Here is a 17,687-nt window from a genome sequence, read left to right on the forward strand (position 1 = left end):
AAACAAAATGGCCCGTGTGCCTTCAGTGTAGTAAACAAGGAGGGAAAACACGGTGTTTGCTGAGTTTGGAATTACAAGCAAGACCAGATAATATAGTCCTTTACAGGCTTGATAAGGGCATCAGATTTTACTCCAAGAACATCTGAAAATCACTGGAGGTTTTAAGCAGGTGGTTGGGGTGGCGTGGCGACAGTATTTGTATTTAAAAGGAAAATTCTGGAGAATAATAAATTAGGGTTTATTTCCACAGTCAGATAAGATGACAGCTTGGACTTGGACTTGGACTGGAGAAGTAGAAATAAGTAAAAGTGGCACCTATTTTGGAGACAGCTAATGGTATCAGCTTGTGTGTCACACAAGAGAATAAACAAAGAGGAGAAATTACTAATAATTTTTAGGCAAGAGAATAAGAATCACAAGGCTTGTATTCATGAAGGCCTACTGGACTTCCAAGTGGAGATTTCAAGCAGGTGCTTGTATGTGAGTGGAGCTCAGTAGAAAGGTTAGGGATAGGGACCTGAGCTGTGGCGTAGCCGGCAAAGCTGCCGCCTGCAGTGCTGGCATTGCATGTGGGAGCTAGTTCAAGTCCTGGCTGCTCCACTTCTGATCCAGCTCTCTGCTATGGCCTGGGAAAGCAGTAGAAGATGGCCTAAGGCCTTGGGCCCCCACAACCGCATGGGAGACCCAGAGGAAGCTCCTGGCTCCTGGCTTTGGATTGGTGCAGCTCCAGCCATTGCAGCCAGCTGGGGAGTGAACCACCGGATGGAAGGCCTCTCTCTCTCTCTCTACCTCTCCCTCTCTCTGTGTAACTCTGACTTTCAAGTAAATAAATAAATCTTAAAAAAAAAAAAAAAAAAAAAAAGAAAGGAAGGAAGGAGGGAAAGAAGAAAGGAAGGAAGGTAGGTTAGGGATAAAGAAAGTAATCTGAGAACCAGGCCTACATGTAGGATATTTAAAGCCACGGGAATAGATGAGATACTCAGAGTAGATGAAGATAAAGAGGCAGTGAAGGTCTAGAACTCTGGATTATGTTTACAAGATTATCAGAGGAATAGAAACTGGTAAAAGAGAGTGACAGTGAGCAGACAGAGAGAGGGAGAGGAAAGAAAGGAAAGCAAAGAGGGTGTGGCAACATAAAGGCAAGAGAAGAAAGGCTTTCAACGACGGAGTTATCGACGGGGCAGTCAAATGGTGTAAGGATAGAAAGGTAATCATTGGATTTAGAAATAGGAGAATTTTTTTGATAAGCACTCTGAATGTTCTGGTGAGACAGAAGTCCAACTACAGGGAGTTGAGGAGACAAGGGAAAATGAAACCTGCAAAGGGGGACAATTCTACGGAGGCATTTTGCTGTGAAAGGAAACTGAGACATGGAGTCCTAACATGTCTTGTCTTTCTATGGTGTACGTAAACAGCATGAGACAGAGACAGTATTTCACTCTTCCTTTTGTACTTCTGAATTACCTAGAACACAGCCATGCTTTTGTGTATGTTCTCCATTCCCAGTGGCTGAGTGTCTGGAGAGAAAGAGATGCAGATAGATGATGTGTAAGTCTCTGAGGACACAGGTAGCAGAAAAAAAGAGACAATACTAGAGATAAAACAGTTAGGTTTTTATTCTAACTTTAATGTCAGTGACACATTAAACACTGGAAGATCCCTAGAAAACTGAATGAGCTGTCTACTTAGAATTTTAAAATGTGATCATTAATATTGACATGTTTTAGGGCTGGTGCTGTGGCATAGTGGGTAAAGCTGCCACCTGCAGTGCCGGCATCCCAGCTGCTCCTCTTCTGATCCAGCTCTCTGCTATGGTCTGGGAAAGCAGTAGAAGATGGCCTGGGTCCCTGGGCCCCTGCACCCATGTTGGAGACCTGGAAGCAGCTCCTGTCTTCCTGGCTTCAGGTGGGCACAATTCCAGCTGTTGCAGCCAATTGGGGAGTGAACCAGTGGATAGAAGACTTCTCTCTCTCTCTCTCTCTCTCTCTCTCTCTCTGCCTCTCCTTCTCTCTCTGTGTAACTTTGACTTTAAAATATACAAATAAATCTTTAAAAAATTGACATGTTTCTATTGGAGCATTTTTGGTGTTTCACTGGTTATGACCAATCATTTTGCAACATCACTTCTTGTCCAGGACAGAAAACTGGAAGTCACATTTAGAAACTTTCAGGTCCAATAGAGTCTCCAGATTAACTATTTCCAAAACTCTTCAATAACAAGAAAACCACTAGTATACTTGGCTGGTCCAGACAGCGGAAAGACAATTTTTAAATGAGATTTGTTTTACGACAGTTTCCATAGCAATCAGACGATTGTCTCCAGTGACTAACATGGTAAGACAAAGGGGTTCATTCTTCCCAACCAACCTCAGGGCTTTCATACTTTACCTCTTGACCTTTTGTTCCTGAAATTGTCAAATTCATAAACTTACCAAGGACTGACCAGCCTCTAGAGAACAACAAACTCAAAATAAACATATTTATAAGCCCTGATGATAACTGACTAATAGGAAATAACTTGAATTGAAAATGAGAGTTAGCTATTTGCAAATGGGTTCCCTTTCCCAGGGGAATCTATGGAAAAAATGTCATGCAAGCAAAATTTATCTTTGAGGTCCCTCCTCTCCACTGTGTGTGTGTGTGTGTGTGTGTGTCCTTTCCTTACATAGGCACCAGGAATGCCATGGTCCGTGGATCTCAATTCTACAGAAAAAAAAGTGACATGGTGAACTAATTTATACAAAACTACTAGTGTCTAAATATAATTGTATTTTCAAGGCAAACTTAAGGAGATAATGCTTTTTGGCTCAAAGCCAGGCTCTCTACTTCATGTAAGATGCTTGTGTGCCAATGGCTGGGAAATATGCGTGACAGGGCTGGGGTTCTTGGTCCCAGGAATCATTCCAGATATGCAGCCACCTCCATCACAGAAAGTCTCCCCACTCTTCCTTCTGAGTTTGCTCACTCAGGATACCAGGTTTGAGATCCAAAGTTGCTGAGCAATCCTTCATCTAATATTCTATTACATTCTCTCACATACTACAAGGGGAAAATGGCACAAGTTGACTTTTAGGGGATTCTGTTTCTCTGTTGACAATATTTATTCAACAAGGTCATTGAGCATCTGTGATGTACGTCATGTTAGGGACTAAAACTTATTATTCCATTTAATCCAAATATCAGAGTCACATGAGGGTAGTCCTGAGATTCCCACTTCACAGATTAAGGCGCTGTTGTTCAGAAGTGGTTAACTGATTGCCTTAAGGCTGTGCAATTACCAAGTACAGAACCAAGAGTCACAGACTTGGTTCCACCCCAAGCTGCTTCTTCCAAGGAGAGAGCCAGGGTATTTCCAGGAAAAAGAAAGGTCACAAATCCAAGAAAAGACAAGCCTACAAGAAAAAGGAAATGTCCAGAATAAATAGTGTTCCTATTTGCCAGAAACTATTAGTTTAAAAATACAGTGGGAAAATTGCATTAACTTTAACAATTAAAAAACATAGAAGAGATATATAAATAACTTAAGAAATTCATAGGATATGTGAAGAAGCTGGAAAACATAATAAAGCTCTGAAGAAAAAGAACCTGGATAAATGGGAAGCTATACCATGGCATCAGATCAGAATATTTAACATTCTAGGTGTTCTAATTCTAATCAAATTCATCTATACATTTAATAACCTGCTATCAAACAAAGCATCAAAAATTATTTGCAAATTGTCAAAATGATTATAAAATATATCTGAGGAAAATAAGCAGGTATGAGAGTGAATAACACCCCACCAACCTCTCAAAGAAAGGTTTGGAAAGGAAAGAAAATAAAGGGAGCATTGTATGTCAGATAAAAAATTTCATTAAAAAGGTACATAAATTAAACAAATTGACAGTGTTTGTTTTCCATAGCATGAAGACACGACCACTTGTAGTGCTGCATTACATATCAGAGTGTGTGGGTTCAAGTCTTGGTTCCACACCTAATTCCAGCTTTCTGCTAACGTGTACTCTGAAGAACAATGACTCAAATAGTTGAGTCCCACCCATGCACTTGGAAGACCTGTTTCCTGGCTTCAGCCTGGCTTAGTCCAGGCCATTGTGGGCATTTAGGGAGCAAACCAGCAGATGAGAGCTTTGTCTGTCTCTAGTCTCTCTTACTCATCATCCCAGGGTCTCCAGGCCTTTCAAATAAATCCAACAGATCTTTTTTGAATTTAAAAGGATTTAATATGAGTGTAGCAAGAGGTATCAAGGCAATGAAACAGGATAGAAAGACCATAACTATACTTGTCTTATAAAGATGATAAACATGATAAAATTCAAATCAGCAGAGAAAGGACAGGCCTACTTAGGAATAAGACAACAAGTTAGCCTTTAGAAAGGAGCAGGAAAAATAGGTCCCTATGTCATTTATTTTACTCTAAAATAAATTCCACATAGATTACATTTAATTTCCTTAAAAAGGAAGCTACAATGCACTTGAGAAAAACATGCATTATGAGTGATGACATTTTGATGGAACTTTTTAATATACTGCCATGTTGGGGCCGGCGCCTTGGCTCACTTGGTTAATCCTCTGCTTCGGTGCCAGCATCCATATGGGCACTGGGTTCTGTCCTGGTTGCTCCTCTTCCAGTCCAGCTCTATGCTGTGGCCTGGGAAGGCAGTGGAGGATGGCCCAAGTCCTTGGGCCCTGCGCTCGCAAGGGAGACCAGGAGGAAGCACCTGGCTCCTGGCTTTGGATCAGCGCAGCACTGGCCATAACGGCCATCTGGGGGGTGAACCAATGGAAGGAAGACCTTCTCTCTGTCTCTCTCTCTCAATGTTTACAACTCTACCTGTCCAATAAACAAATAAATATTAAATATATATATATATATATATATACTGCCATGTTGCCAGAAAGGAAAAGTTTTAAATACTGATTTAAAAAATTCATTTATAGCAAGAATTTCCATTAACACAGTCTAAAATAACAAATATATTTGTTATATATATCTATATGACAGATATACATATATATGTACCTATATGTAAAGAGCTTTCATAAAATAGTAAGGAAACAGGAGTGGTGCCCACAGAAAAGTAAAGTGCTGAAAAAGCAGTTACAAATTATCTATATGTATATGTGACAAAGTTCAGCTTCTTCAACCACACACTGAATAAGGAATACTGAATCAGGAAATAGCACTTTTTTACAGAAATAAGCAAAAATATGTAAGAATACTAGTCCATGACTGTCTGTGAGGAAAAAAGAAAATATCTACACACACCAAGTGTGGCACATAATTGGTGAAAATTTTCTGTCTGGTAATTTGACAATATAGACTGGAAGTGTTAAAACTATTTATATTCTCTGACCTATTAATTAAAACACCGTATTAAGAGTTTGAGCAAAGGTTGACACACAAGAATGCACATAGTGACATGATTTTTAATACTAAAAAATTGGAATCAAATGTTGAAAACATATTGATGGGGTTGGAAACTTGTATGGTCAGGCAAAGAATATTACACAGCTTTTATTTCCAGTCCCTCTTTAGAATAGAACCTGCCCTAACAGACTTCTCTGTAGTTTGGCTTCAGTGTCAGTTTCACTCCACCACTTCATTGCTAAAAACCTTTAAACAGCTTTCAGTTGTTTCACGGATAAAGGCAAAACTCCTTAGTCAGCTATCTTCAAGAACAGTGCTGAGGTGTTCCCTCCCATTGAGCACCTTCAGCCTTTCCTTATTGGATCTTCTTTATGGCAACACTTTCTCCTAGACCACTTCACTTCCCTAATTTAGCAACTTCTAAACCCCAAAACCAACCTCTATGAAGCCTGCCAAACCACACAGACCATAACATTTTCTCCAAACTCCTGATTTTCTTCCTTGTTTGCCTTTTAGGTAGAATATTTTTTAAAGATTTATTTATTATTATTTATTTGAAAGGCTGAGTTACAGAGAGGCAGAGAAAGAAAGAAAGAAAGAAAGAAAGAAAGAAAGAAAGAAAGAAAGAAAGAAAGAAAGAGAGAGAGAGAGAGAGAGAGAGAGAGAGAGAGAGAGAAAGGAAGGAAGGAAGGAAGGAAGGAAGGAAGGAAGGAAGGAAGGAAGGAAGGAAGGAAGTCTTCCATCCTCTGGTTCACTCCCCAGATGGCTACAACAGCCAAAGCCAGGAGCCTGGCGCTTCTTCTGGGTCTCCAAAGCAGGTGCAGGGGCCCAAGGACTTGGGCCATCTACTGCTTTCCCAGGCCATATTGGAGAGTTGATCAGAAGTGGAGCAGCCAGGACTCGACCAGCACCCATTTAGGATGCTGGCACTGCAGGCGGCTTTACCTACTATGCCACAGTGCTGACCCCTAGGTAAAGTCTTTGAATGTTTATTGCCCACTCAGAAAGGTCTTCAGACTCAGAAATGATGCATTTTGCACTCTCTATCACCAAGGACCCTGCATATAGAATTGTGGTAAATGTGGTTGATGGTTCTTGTGTGGAAATATTCAGGGCCACACCACAGAGAGCAGATATTCTATCTATTCTCATCAACAATCAAAGCTGAAGAAACAACAATTCTGTAATACCGGAAAGCACAAAACATTGAATCATGACATAAAAAAAAAAATCCACCCCAGCAGCAGCCAATCTAATTTTTCATCTTGATCCAAGTTAGCAAATTACAAAAGACATGAGCACTAATATGTGGAAATTTGAGTAAAATGATTTCTTATGAGGTGCTTTCTTGACTAGATCTTGTTTTAGCATTGCTGGAGGCACCATACATGTGTGTTTACCCTAATCCTTTGCCTCAGGCAACACATACAACACTGGCATGCTATCAAGTGTTACAATTGTGGATCAGTTGGCAGTTTTTGACTCCAGCACGACACTGGGGAGGGGACATATTGCAGGGAGAATACTTCTCTTCTGTCGTCCTACAGATAACTTGCTGAGCTTCGGCTCATTAACGTCTCCTGGCTAACCCTCTTTAAATCCCCCTCTGCCTACTCTGGGTGTTCACACCTGCTGCTGATCATAGTAGGAGGAACGCTGCAAAACCTTGCTCACCGTTGTCCTTTCAATTTGTAATGACTCTTCCAAGAGAGTCCTTCCTTGCTGCCAGCCAACTGCACACATCCCAAGCTCCATTCGTTTTCCACTCGCCTAGTGACTGCTCCATACCATTCTATCACTCCTCAGTTCTCCGTGATCTTCCCTACCCCTTAACCAAGAGTCTTCTTTCCTGTCTCCTTGAGAACATAGTCACAGAACCCATCAGAGGAGATCTTCCAACAAGTAGCACAGCCTTATGTATGCCTGCACCGACCACATACAGCACTTGTTACCACTTGTGTTTCTAAGACCAACCCTCACTTAAGCTTTGTATGTTCTGATGTGGCTCCCCAAACTCATGCAGACATTTAAATGCCAAAGTCTTATTTTAGCAATGGATTGGGGTTTTGCCTCTTGGAACTCCACTCCATGCTACTCTGGCTGGAGGTGCCCTGTGGGGAATGGTAGGGCTTCCTAAGAGGTGCCAGGGCCACCAGAGCCCACTGAAAGCACTGTCGGTACCTGGCAAGGAGCAAGGGGCCTTCAGAAAAGGATTGGGGCCCAGTAGGAGACTGCAACATGATTCAGCAGAAATAACAATAAAGGAACGTCATGGAGAAAAGGTCAGACTTCCTCTGTTTAGAGCTTGAAAACATTTCCCCAGAAATGACCATGAAAAGCGCACTTAGTAGTCAACCCAAGGCACAGTGGACTAATCTGGGTGTCTCAGAAGGTAACTGCGCACAGAACCACTATCGCATTTATCTGAATCTGTTAGCCTTATGAGAACCTTCATTGTGACCGCTGTGCTGGCCCATGCTCTACTTGGAATTTCCAGGGAAAATCCATGCAGATGAGGTGTCATCAAAAAGTTCACAGAAAACGTGTATTATGAAAAAACTATACATGGATTTCAAGAGTATTTACACCAGAATAAGCTTACCTTTAAAAAAAACTTTCTTTTTTAAAAAGATATTTATTTATTTATTTATATGAAAATATACAGAGAGGCAGAGGCGGGGGGGGGGGGGGAGATCTCCAATCTACTGGTTCACTCCCCAGATAGCAGCAATGGCTGGAGCTGAGCTGATCTGAAACCAGGAGTCAGGAGCCAGGAGCTTCTTCCAGCCCTCCCACGCAGATGCAGGGAGCTGCATTTCCTAGGCCATAACAGGGAGCTGGATTGGAAGTGGAGCAGCTGGGATTCAAGTCAGCACCCATATGGGTGCCTGAATTGCAGGCAGCAACTTTACGTGCTGTGCCACAGTGCCAGCCCTGAACAAGCTTACCTTTTAATTTTATTTCCCACAAACTTTCTGAAGCAGTCTCAGACATGGTCCTGACTTGAAGACCTTAAAATCTCCCTGGAAAAGTAATAAGCTTTATAACAAGTTATCATTTAGGCTGGTTTTATCACAAACAGTTCTGATCCACAGCTGTTGTCCTGACAGTAACAATTAAGTATTAACACTGCTGCTTTTCCCTCTCAAAAGTCTCCCAGTTTGGATGACTTGTTGCATGGTTGTGCTGACTGTAAAGCTTTATATTTAAGTGCTAAAACGGTTATACACACTCCCTCTCAAGAGGTTCTAGTAGGATTCATGGAAATGGGGCTTATAGTAGGCATCAAATGAAGAGTAGAAATGTTAAAAAAAAAAAAAAAGAAAGAAACAAAGAGGAAAAGGAATCACAGGTGGGTCTGTGGGGTGAGTAATCTTTGATAATGAAAGATAGAGATTGTTTTGGAAGAACGGTCATAGCAGTGTTCTTGAGACAGGATGGGAATAGAAACTTTGGCTAAATAAAGAGTCTTGATAAGAGATTTGAATTTTACCCTCGAGACCATAGAGAGACCATTAAAATTTAGGAGTAAAGTAGCAAAGTTTCAGAACATTGAGCCTTTGCTTGGGCACTTGGACCTTCCTCTAGCCATCTGTTATGGGCAGGCTGTCCTTGGTGTAACCAGTATACCTGTTCAAGTCCTTCTCAAACTTGCCCCCGAAAAGCCTCCCATAAAGACCCAATTTCTACCCCTTCTTTATGAAGACTTCGTGAGCTCTCTTCCCTAAAGGGATGATACTTATGGCCCTGAACACAGAGACAGTTACATTGACATAGTATTAGAAGTTTGTTCCAGCCTGATGATATATCTGATGCCATAGGAGGTAAATCAAGATTTTTTTCTAATATTTTCAATTTAAAAACTGATACAAATATGTAGAGTCTAGCATTTTCTTTCTGTGCTACAATGAGTTGGTTAGCACACCCACTTAGAGATCACAGTCTTTAAAATTGGGAAGCTGTTAAAGATTTTAATCAAAGAGAAAGGAGATGAAATTGGCACTATGAAAACTATGATCTGGTGTATGTGGGAGATGGATTAGCCTTAGGGTAAGTTGGGGCAACCTTGGTTGATGAGAGAAAAACAAAAGAAACAATTAAGTAAATATTGGCATGACAGCATTAAAAAGGCTTATTTTAGTCAAATATGCAAACAGAATGGAACCATGACACAAGAATGGTGGTTTTAAATAAGACTAATATGCTTAATTTATACACAACTTTAATGAACAACATTGTGCAGTTGAACTCTCTAACTCATTGGGGTAAGCAGAGCAAATCTTATCAAACCTTTTACTGAAGAGGAAACTGAGAGAGAGAGCTTAACCGTGTAAGTGGCCTTTCCCACATGCCGCATTACCTACCCCCGTCTTGATTGCTATTCTTTGCTCTGTGATCTGGTTCTGAGGTGTGCGTAGGGATTAAGAAACAACAGAAGGTCACGATGTTCTAGGGTGAAGATGCTCACAAGAAATCATGCAGGCCTGGAAGTTTCCCATTATTTGCCCTGAGAGTTTTATGCGTACAGTCATTCCATCTGCAGGCCAAGATAAGAATACAATCCGAGCTTAGGTTTTTCTTCAGTGACATCATAGCCACTTCCTTGTGAAGGGCAAACACATATTACAGATTGATCATTATGTGTTATAAATAAAATCCAGGGATTTGAGCTCAAAAGTTTTTTATCTAACAGACAAAAAGGGCAGCATTTTTCTTCAACCTCAAGTACAGATAGCTTTTTAAAAGACTGAACTACACTTTTAAAAAATTTTCTTTAAAAAAAAGTGTTAAACTATATTATACTACTTTAAAAGAATGTGTATTTCTAAAAGTGCCTGTAGAACAACATGGTATTGAGGTAAAGCCACCACCTGCAGTGCCAGCATCCCATATGGGCGCTGGTTCACATCCCAGCTGCTCCACTTCTGATCCAGCTCTCTGCTGTGGCCTGGGAAAGCTGTAGAAGATGGCCCAAGTCCTTAGGTCCCTGCACCCACGTGAGAGACCCAGAAGCTCCTGGCTCCTGGCTTTGGATGAGCACAGCACCGGCCATTGCGGCCCTCTGGGGAGTGAACCAGCAGATGGAAGACCTCTCTCTCTCTCTGTCTCTACCTCTCTGTAACTCTGCCTTTCAAATAAATAAATAAATAAATAAATCTTTAAAAAATAAAAAAGAAAGAAAGAAATGTAGAATCTCCACCTCCACCCCAGCACCTCGAAATGTTCTGGGCAGATGGTAGATGTTCAATAAATATTCAGTGAATTAATTAATCAACATGACCAGAGTTCAGTAGCCCTCTGCCTTTTAAGTGCTCATCTCTCCACCCTTCCAACCCGATTCTCTGATTGGTCTGATGAAAATCCAATGACATTTAATCCTGAGGACAAATGTTATCTCTTCTGAAAATTCTTCCCTCCTGGGCCACAATGACTATCTCTTCTTTCTTAGCAAAGACCCAACAATGACTGTCTTTCTTTTCTTTTTCTTTTTTACTAAATTTTTCTTTAATTGACATTATCTAGGGTCAAAAATGTGTGGAAAACCAAAGTCTTATACATTGTAGGCTGGAATATAAACAGTATGATCACTTTGGAAAACATTTTCACAACAACTAAAGTTGAATAAAGGCATACTTACGACCCATCCATTTCAATAAAACAGCAAAATGAGTACATGCACAATGTGTTAGGTTAGTAGACCTACTAACAAAGCACAGTAATATAGGTGGATTATAACAAATTTTCAAAGTTCTGGAGGCAGGAAGTTCAAAATCAAGGTGCTAGCAAAGCCATATTTCCTCTGAAACCTGTAGAATTCTTCCTTGCTTCTTCTTAGAGTCTGCAGATTTGCTGGGAAGCTAGCATTCTCTGGCTTGTGGATGTATCACTCAAATTCTCCATCTTCACATGGTAGCCTTTCTTGTTTCTTCACATGACCTTCTTTTTATAAACACCTCAGTAATAACAGGTAAGAGACCCACCCTACTCCATCATGGCCTCACTCTAACTAGTAGCGCCTACAATAGGCCCATTTCCAATTAAAGTCACACTGTGAAGTACTGGAGATTTGGGGGATTAGGGTTTCTACATACTTTGCTTGGGTTGGCGTGGGAGACAATTCAGCCAGCTACACACATACGATATTCATAAAATGTCCTATAACAAGTTCATAAATAGTTATGAAAGCAATTTTTAGTAATAGTCAAAACCACAAACAATCTAAATGTTGATCACCTTTAAAAGTTGCAAATTTTTGTAAAGATTTATTTATTTATTTATTTATTTGAAAGGCAGAGTTACATAGAGAGAGGGAGAGATAGAAAGAGACCCTGCATTCGCTAGCTCACTTCCCAAATGGCCACAACAGCCAGGTCCGGGCCAGGCCAAAGCCAGGAGCTTGAAAATCCATCTGGGTCTTCCAAGCAATTGGGCCATCCTCTGCTGCCTTCCTAGGCACATTACAGGGATCTGTGTCATTATTTCTGTTCTTGTTCCTCATGTCAGCTGTTTCCTTATATATAAATGAGTACTTTCCATATGTGTACAGGGAATTAGGCAGTTCCATATGTATGGAAACTAGTCATTTCCCCTAATAAAACCTTTGACCTTGGGGGTTGGCAATGGAGGGAGGCTCTAAATGGAAAGGAAAGGGAGCGTTCAGTTAAAATCACTCTTATGAGATTTGGTTGTTCTTCAGCCCACAGTCTTGCATGGCCTGCCACCATGTGACAGAGGCCGTATGCCCTCTTGCCATCAGAGACTCTCCTCATTCGTGAAGTCCAAAGTCTAAAGAAGAGAGGTGAGATTTTCAAGCTCATTGATTAAACTTGCAAGTTCTATTTCCATCTGAAAATCTACCAAGTCATCACCAGATGATTATTCCTGGAAAATACCCACCCACCCTCTTCCCCTTCAGCTTTCTCCTTTGTTCTCCCCACTACACGGATATGGTCCTCCTCCACAGCTCAGAAAGACAATCCTATGAGAAGCCTGCACAGTATGTGCAACGTACTCACAAGAGAGTCACTAACTGCCTTACTATTTCTATGCCAGATCGGAAGCACCCTACAAGCACAGATAAGATGTAAACTATCATTTTCATTTTAGTTTCCATTTTCAAGCTTAGTGTCTGACATTATTGGAAGTTGATATTTATGTATTGAGTGTTCTTTTTTTCTATTGTGACTCACTTCACAAAAGTATAAGGTTAAGGCTAGTGCTTCCAGATTGGTTTAAATAAGCTGAGCATGATCCAGAAACTATTGACAGTGCTGTAATGTTAGGCCAGGAGGGACACTGGAACAACATACTTGATCCAAGACTGTCTCAGGCAAATTGGGATGAAGATTAGTCTGAGTATAAAGTTCACCAGTGTTAGTCTACAACACAGAACTCAAATTGGGATGCAATGCCATGGGCAAAACAGGGTTACTTGGACCATCATCAAGTACTTGTTTCTCCCTGGGCTCTTGTGAATCCTGCCCCTTGCTTGTATGTTCTCCCATGTGTGATCAAAAATTCCACCCCCAGTCACTTGTTTAAATGTTCAACTATTGTGCTATTTCCAGGCAACCTCTGACTCCCTGATGGCCCAGCCTTCTTTCTAGGGCTGGCTTTTCCTCTGTCAGCACTTTTTTATTTTATTTTTTTTAAAGATTTATTTATTTGAAAGTCAGAGTTACACAGAGAGAGGAGAGGCAGAGAGAGAGGTCTTCCATCCGATGGTTCACTCCCCAGATGGCTGCAACGGCCAGAGCTGCACTGATCTGAAGCCAGGAGCCAGGAGCTTCCTCCAGGTCTCCCACATAGGTGCAGGGGCCCAAGGACTTGGGCCATCTTCCACTGCTTTCCCAGGCTGTAGCAGAGAGCTGGATTGGAAGTAGAGCAGCTGAGACTAGAACTGGCACCCATATGGGATGCTGGCATTGCAGGCCAGGGCGTTAACCCTCTGTGCCACAGCGCCAACCCCTGCCAGCACTTTCTACCATTCTAAATTTGAATTCATATAATTCTGTGTTGATCTCTCTAGGTGATTTTTCATCTCTTTCCTCTCCCTTTTTGTTTGTTTGTTTGTTTTGCCTTAATACACTTTTCTTCTGGGGAGGCTTGAGTTCACAGCTGCCAGTTACCTACCATTCTGTTTCTCACTAATTAATCTCTGACCCTTCATAAGTTAGATTTGGTGAAATCTCTTGATTAACAAAGGAAGTGCATAAGTCACAGTAAAAGGGGCACAAAGAACACAAATGTCCCTGGGCACTTGTCTGTTCATCACTCTGCTTTCAAAGAAGAGCCAGGAGAAATGGAGCATTGCTGGAGGTGTGGTGAGTCACTGGAGAACACAAGAGTAAATTTTCCTTACAGGTCACAAGTTTCTTTAACAGAAATTACTGAACATAGAAACTGTCTTCTATATCCACAGTAAGTAATAAGTGAATTCTTGATAGAAAGAGTATTTGGGCTTTAATGTAGAGACCTGTAATTGTATTTGATTTGTAAATATTGCAGAAAGTTAAACCCAAAGGAACTGGCACCTAGCAGATAGGAGGGACTCTCAATTCTTGTTGTTAAAATATTGCTGAAAAATAGAAAACTTTATATGAATGTTTGCACATGGTTGACTAATCAGCCCATCTAGGATATCTCTAGATATCCTACTCAAAGTCTCTTATTACAGATAAGACAATTTACATTCAGGTTGAGATATTTGGCTTTATGTATTTTAAGCAATTGAATAAAATCTTTATATGGCAGTAATAAATGATAGCGAACCAATTAAAATTAACACATAAATAACAATCTTTAATGATTTTGACTCTAAATACATTATTTCCCTTTATGTTGAGCTACATTAGGAGACAAGACAGAAGAGTTTCTGAAGTATTGCTGGAGGAAGTCACCTAATAAGATCTTTTTCCCACTTTGGAAAAATGAAATCCAGTGATGAAGTTAAGACAGTGGTTGTTTTAAAGTTTAAAATTCAAGTTTGAATGCATGCTCTAGTAAAGGAACTAAAATGCAGGGCATTAGAAACATCTGCACCAGCCTTCCCAGAAAATGTTCCTCTGAGGTACTTTTCCACAGAATAGAGAATATTTTGGTTCTCGTTGTAATAACCTGCAGAAACTCAAAGACAACAAAGCAAGCAGGAAACAGAATTCAATTTGTGGAAAGTACAGGGAAGAAAAGCAAATCACTGAAAATGTGTCTCTCACTGAAGATTCTTAAAACACAAAGAGAGTGGAAATGCAAGGATAATAAAAAATCTGGCTCAGATCAGTTAATGAAAATGTGGTGTGCCAATGGGCTGACTACACGTGTTTTTAATTTCTAAGCTGTGTTCTACCTTTCCACAAATATTCTCCCCTAAAAAATGCCTCCCAATAAATTTAAAATATATTCAGACTCCAATTTGTAGAAATTCATTAGAGGTTATTTAGCCTTGAATAGCAGAGATTCAGAATTTTGAGTTCTAGGACATTTTTAGCCACATGGAAAGAATTTGGATAAGCTTTGAACAGATATGACAGAATGAGGATAATGGCTTCTTTCCATTGAACTCTTTTTTTTTTTTTTTTAAGATTTATTTATTTGAAAGTCAGAGTTACACAAAGAGAAAAGGAGAGTCAGAGAGAGAGGGAGAGAGGAGAGGCCTTCCATCCACTGGTTCACTCCCCAGTTGGCCACAATGACCGGAGCTGTGCCTATCCTAAGCCAGGAAACAGGAGCTTCTTCCAGGTCTCCCATGCAGGTGCAGGGGCCCAAGGACTTCCACTATGTAACAGCGCCAGACCTGAACTCTTTAAATAATTTTCTCTGAATTTTGCAGTGTGCAACTTATGGTCAACGTATCAAGACATGTCAATTTCTCCCGTGCAGCATCAGGCTGGCTGAATGCTCCGTGGGTACCTGTTGGAGATCCGAAAAGTGGAGATAATTGCTAGAGCTACATCCATCCTGTATGGCTGACTGGAGGTGTTAGCAGGCTTTCAGAACGGTTCTGCTGCTGCAGTGAAACCAGGACAAGGAAAGAACTTCTAAGACTCTTGGATGGGTGACAGGGACAGGCTTCAGCAGTCATCTGACGTCAGCACCCACCTTGAGTTGTCACTGCATGGAACACTTCCTTCTGTGGCTCCAGCCGCCAGTGCACACATTTGCTTTGTGTTCACCTGCAGCAAAATAATGAAAACCTCATTGCATTTTGCCACGCTGGATGCCCACAACAAAGAGGCAGCAGATCGTCATGAGGAGGAAAAAAATCCATCTCTTACCACCCTCTTCCTTTATCTGCAGGGAGTGCCTTGTTGTTCTGATGGTGGTCAGTTTATGGCTCAGTTTTCTACATCTTCAGTCTGAACCCTGTGGATATGTGTAGGATTAACACATGGGACTTCTAACATAAGATGAGGAGGGCTGAAACAGAACTCGTTCCCCTGCTCCCCTGTGCTCCCTAACTCGGAGCTGACCCTGCCTGGAGGCAGGAGTCTGCTTTATCTTTGCATAAAGGTGCTGCACACTCCAGCAGCAGCATGTGACTGAGGCATTTGGATTTCACGAGTCTGACTCTATGGTAAAGGCTTGAGATACACTCGCATAATGCCGAAACAAGATTTCACGTGCACTTTCCCTATCACATAAGTAAACACTATGGAAAAGGATAATTACAGCTTCCCTTTATCAGATTTTTGCAGATCATATATCGATTATACTTCTCTGTGAGTAGAAAAATGCCCAAATTTCCCGTTTCTTTGTGTAATATTTATATTACCAAGCTGTTTAGTGTGGTTGTAATTTTTACATTTTTTTCAAACAGAGAAATAATCCTTATCCTAAAAAAGCACTTCCCTTAGAATTTCCCCTGTAGATGACAAGCTTCCTTTGAAGGGTTATCTGAGTTCACTTTTAATCTCTTAAAAAGGCAGAAATTGGAACTGTGAGAGATTGCTAGTTGCTATGAGTGTATTGTGGCTGCCCCCCACCATCCAGGTTGGAAAGAGGTTATGATCTGGGCTGCAATAAAGGACACTTCTATGGCACAGGGAAATCTTTACAGCTTCCTGGTCCTCCTCCCCCTCCTCCTCCTCCTCCTCCTCCTCCTCCTTTTTATTTATTTACTTGAAAGGCTGAGTTAGAGACAGAGAGAGGGAGAGACACAGAGACAGGGAGAGCTTTCCTCTGCCGGTTCACTCCCCAGGTGACTGCAGCAGTCAGGGCTGGAGCCAGGAGCCAGGAGCTTCTTGCAGGTCTCCCATGTGGCTGCAGTGGCTCAAGCACTTGGGCTATCTTCTGCTGCTTTCCTAGGTGCATCAGCAGGAAGCTGGATTTTAATTTTTTTTATTTATTTGACAGATATAGAGTTAGTGAGAGAGAGAGAGACAGAGAGAAAGGTCTTCCTTCTGTTGGTTCACTCCCTAAATGGCCACTAAGGCTGGCGCCGCACCGACCTGAAGCCAGGAGCCAGGTGTTTCTTCCTGGTCTCCCATGCGGGTGCAGGGGCCCAAGCACTAGGGCCATCCTCCACTGCCCTCCCGGGCCACAGCAGAGAGCTGGACTGGAAGAGGAGCTACTGGGACTAGAACCCGGCGCCCATATGGGATGCCGGTGCCGCAGGCGGAGGATTAACCAAGTGAGCCACAGCGCCAGCCCTCAAGGAAGCTGGACTAGAAATAGAGCAGCTGGGACTCAAACTGGCACCCTTATGAGATGCTCGCTCTACAGGCGGCAGCTTTACCCACTATGCCACAGCACCAGCCTCCACAAACCCCATTTTAAACAAAAGTAAACAGATCTTTCTATCTGGCTGAGAAAACAGAGTGCCTGAGAATTATATGAATTCTTGGAAAGAATAATGTCCATTTAAACATGGGAATCATGTGATAAGAACCATGATAAATGCTCAAAATTAGCTCTCATTCTTCAAACTATTCTGTCATGGATACACTGTTATAAACTGTTTTGCACTGAGGCCAGCATTGTAACTGCTCCACTTCTGATCCAGTTTCCTGCTAATGGCCTGGGGAAAAGCAGTGGAAGATGGCCCAAGTGCTTAGGCCCCTTTTACTTATGTGAGTGACCTGGAAGAAGCTCCTGGTTTTGGCCTGGCCTAGCCCTGGCTATTGTGGCCATCTGAGGATTGAACCAGTGGATGGAGGACCTCTCTGTAACTCTTTCAAATAAATAAATCTGTTATAAAAAATTAGTTATTTTGCAGATGGATAAATTGAACTTTATTCCAAGGCTCCAAAACACATTATCTTATATATACAAGGAGACTTCAAAGAGTTCATGAAAAAATGGAATTAAAAGTCTTGGGGG

Source organism: Oryctolagus cuniculus, chromosome 7 (assembly GCF_051225735.1).
Source record: "Oryctolagus cuniculus isolate XC-2025 breed Fujian yellow rabbit chromosome 7, ASM5122573v1, whole genome shotgun sequence".
In the NCBI taxonomy this organism is placed as follows: domain Eukaryota; kingdom Metazoa; phylum Chordata; class Mammalia; order Lagomorpha; family Leporidae; genus Oryctolagus; species Oryctolagus cuniculus.